This window comes from Lynx canadensis, chromosome A1 (assembly GCF_007474595.2).
Source record: "Lynx canadensis isolate LIC74 chromosome A1, mLynCan4.pri.v2, whole genome shotgun sequence".
Classification (NCBI taxonomy): Eukaryota; Metazoa; Chordata; class Mammalia; order Carnivora; family Felidae; genus Lynx; species Lynx canadensis.
In genome coordinates this window covers 107,585,309-107,589,589 of record NC_044303.2, presented here as the reverse complement: position 1 = coordinate 107,589,589, position 4,281 = coordinate 107,585,309, and the positions used below count along the sequence as shown (strand labels likewise).

Genomic DNA, 4,281 nt, shown 5'->3' with positions numbered 1-4,281 from the left:
AAAAAAATGTACCTCAACATAATAAAACCATATATGATAGGTTCTCAGCTAACATCATACCCAAAGGTGAAAAGCTCAAAGCTTTTCCTTGAAGAGAAGGATACCCACTCTAGCCACTTTTCTTTAATGTTCTTATTTATTTTTGAGACAGAGAGCGACAGAGCACGAACAGGGGAGGGGTAGAGAGAGAGGGAGACACAGAATCGGAAGCAGGCTCTAGGCTCCGTGCTGTCAGCACAGAGCCCAATGCGGGGCTTGAACTCATGGAGTGTGAGATCATGACCTGAGCCAAAGTGGGACGCTCAACCGACGGAGCCACCCAGGAGCCCCTCTAGCCAATTTTATTCATAGCCCTGGAAGTCCCAGACAGAGTGATAAAGCAGAAAAAATAAATAAAAGTCACCCAAATTGGATAGAGGACATATTAGATATTAAACTGATAAGAACAGATACTACACGTGATCCTAGCTAAAAGGCCGAGAAGCGATAAGCAAATTGGAAAGGACAAAGTAAAAGAGCCACTATTTGTGGATGACATGGTTTTATGTACAATGAACCCTAAAGACTGCATTAAAAACAAAACAAAACAAAACAAAACAAAACAAAAAAAACCAGAACTTGAGCACTTGGGTGGTTCTTTAAAAGCAAAAAACAAAAAACTATTAGAACTAATAAATACAGCAAAATTGCAGGGTATAAAATCAATATATGTTTGTGCTTTTATACACCAAAACAAATTATCAGAAAAAGAAATTAAGAAAACAATCCCATTTACAGTTGCACAAAAACAGTAAAATATGTAGGAATAAATTTTAATCAAGGGGGTGAAAGACTTATCCAGTGAAACAATAACACGCTGAAAATGATACAAATAAATGAAAAGATAGTCCATGCTCATGTATTAGAATTAATATTGTTTAAATATTTATATTACCCAAAGCAATGTACAGATTCAGTGTGATTCCTACCAAAATTTCAAAAGCAGTTTTCAAAGAAATCAAACAAACCATCCTAAAATTTGTACAGAACCACAAAAGATGCTGAATAGCTAAAGTAATCTTGACAAAGAATAGTACAAAGTGGTAATAATCAAATAGTATGGTATTGGCATGAAAACAAATACAAAGATTGATGGAACAGTGAGCCCAGAAATAAACCCACATGCATATGGTCAGTTAATTTAGAGCAGAAGAGCCAAGAATTTACAACAAGGAATGGACAATCTCTTCAATACATAGTGTTGGGAAAACTGGACAGCCAGATCCAAAATGACACAACTGGACTTGAACATTAGACATGAAACCATAAAACTCCTAGAAGAAAACATAGTCAGTCAGTGAGCTTCCTGACACAGGTCTTGGCAATGATTTTTTCGATCTGACTCCAAAGGCAAAGTCAACAAAAGCAAAAATAAACAAATAGGATTATATCAAACTATAAAAGTTCTGTACAGTGAAGAAAACCATCAACAAAAGGAAAGGCAATCTAATGAATGGGAGATATTTGCCAATCATATAACCAGTAAGGGGCTAATATCCCCAAAATATGAAGATCTCAAACAACTCAATAACAAAACAAAAACATCTGATGAAAAAATGCCAGAGTAACTAAATACATATTTTTCCAAAAAAGACATATAGATGACTAACAGGTATATGAAAAGATGTTCAACATTACCAGTCATCAGAGAAATGCAAATCAAAATCAAAATGAGCTATTAAAAACACAAGAAATATCAAGTGTTGTTGAGGATGTAGATAAAAGGGAACCATGCACGGTTGTTGGGAATATAAAGTGGTGTAACCACTAAGAAAAACAGTATGGAGATTCCTCAAAAAATTGAAAATAGAAATATCATATGATATAGTAATTCCACTTCTGGGTATTTATATGAAGAAAACAGAAACACGAATTTAAAAAGATATATGGCACCCTGTATGTTGTTTCAGGATTACAAAACCCCTGGGGCCCTGATTTTCCACTCTTCTGTTTAATTTATCTACTAATGGACATGTCTGCATAAAGTCATTAATGAAAGTGTTGAATAAAAAGGGTCTACATCATAGACCTTTGTTACTCCACTGAAGATATTTCTTCATATACCACCTAGTTACAGGTTCACCTTTTTATACTAAACTCTGTCCCATTTAATCAATTTATACAATATTAAGAACTTTGCACAATTTTTTTTATTAATACCCCATCTCTTACTCTATTTAGGCTGCTCTACCATAACCTGGGTAGCTTATAAATAATAGATATATATTCCTCACAGTTCTGGAGGCTGGGAAATCCAAGATCAGGGCAATGGCAGATTCTGTGTCTAGTAAAAGCCCCTTTCCAGGTTGTAGACTGCCAACTTTTCTCTCTGTCCTCACATGGTAAAAGACACGAGGGAACTCATTCAGACCTCTTTTATAAGAGCTTTAATCTCAGGGCACCTGGGTGGCTTAGGCAGTTAGGCATCTGACTTTGCGTCAGGTCATGGTCTCCCAGTTCCTGGGTTTGAGCCCTGCATTGGGCCCTGTGCTGATAGCTGGGAGCCTGGAGCCTGCTTTGGATTTTGTCTCCCTCTCTCTCTGCCCCTCGTCCACTCACACTCTATATCTCTCTCTCTCTCTCAAAAATTAATGAACATCAGGGGCGCCTGGGTGGTGCAGTCGGCTAAGCGTCCGACTTCAGCCAGGTCACGATCTCGTGGTCCGTGAGTTCGAGCCCCGCGTCGGACTCTGGGCTGATGGCTTGGAGCCTGGAGCCTGTTTCCGATTCTGTGTCTCCCTCTCTCTCTCTCTGCCCCTCCCCCATTCATGCTCTGTCTCTCTCTGTCCCAAAAATAAATAAAAAACGTTGAAAAAAAATTTTTTTTAATTAAAAAAAATTAAAAATTAAAAAAAAATTAATGAACATTAAAAAAAATTTTTTTAAAAAGAGCATTAATCTCATTCATAGGGCATCTGCCCTCATGAACTAATCGCCTTTCAAAGGCCCACCTCCTAGTATACAATAATAATAATAATAATTATTATTATTATTAAAGCCTAATACTAATAATATAATAATAATTATTATTATTATAGCCTAATACTTGGGCATTAAGATTACAACATATGAATTTTGAGAACACACATTCAGCCCATAGCACCTGGTATATTTTTATCTACCTCAAGTTCCTTAAAAAACAATAGCAACAATAACAGCCATAAAAATAGTTTACACTTTTTGAGCTGCTATCATGTATCACACAGTGTTCTAATGGCTTTAAAACTAGTATTCATGTCATAACAGCTCATAAGATGAAAGTGAACATTATTGCTATTGTTATTATCCTTACAATTATTTCTATTTTTATTGTCCTTAGTATTTCTATACACTACCAATCTCATAACCTTTCAGAAAAAAAATTGTAATAGTTATTCTGACATAGTTTATTTTAATGAGGCCATGTGGCTTTAAGGATTACTGCTTTTCTTCCCAACTGGTCATATATCAACCTTTTAATAATGGATTTTAAATTTGGGCCTAGAATGAAGGCCAAGTTTTCTGGCTTACAGACTGTACATATTAGAACTACTTTTCTCCTGTTTTTGTTTGTTTGTTTGTTTGTTTCTGCAGAGTACCTTCGATTTACTTAACATTATCAGTAAGAGAAATACACAATTCTTGGAATTCTGGGGTCAAATTATTAATTAAATTCTATTTATTTGAAAGGCAGGAGTGATTAATACTTCAGTGCTATTTCGACCACCAAAGTACTGATTAATTTGTCTAAGTAATTCATTTTATATATTCTAAGGAGGATTATATTACTCTCTGTATAGGCATATGTGATTACCTAAGGGTTTTTGAACATTAAGTTGAAATTATCTTGATTACAGCAGAAGACAGCATTTAGACCTATAGGCAGTCTGTAAAGATGTTATTTGTTATGACTAACATGTAATATTATGGAGGAATCTCCATTCCCCTGGTTTTATTTCTTCATGCAGAATGACTATGACCCTGTAATACCTACTCTTCTTTCCTCATCCCTTGTTTATTCCACTCCATATATAAGGAGTGGAATATATATGTCCTTGATTACCAAAGGTTTGATAGGCATTGATTCATGTTTTTTTTTTTAATTAGCAAAACTAATCTATTAAACATCTGTAAGAACTAGGGATTAGTTTTTTTTTTTCTTCTCTGTCCATTTAAAGCAGTTACCCCTGGACAGTATATTTGCTTTAAGAGACCCAAACTTTCTTTAGCAAGTCCTTTGGTCTGCACACTAAAGCCATATTC

At 35.2% G+C, this 4,281-nt stretch overlaps 1 pseudogene; it reads right to left on the bottom strand.

Moving 5' to 3' along the window:
- Positions 1 to 269: 269 nt before the first annotated feature.
- Positions 270 to 488, bottom strand: LOC115527005 (annotated as a pseudogene).
- Positions 489 to 4,281: the final 3,793 nt, after the last annotated feature.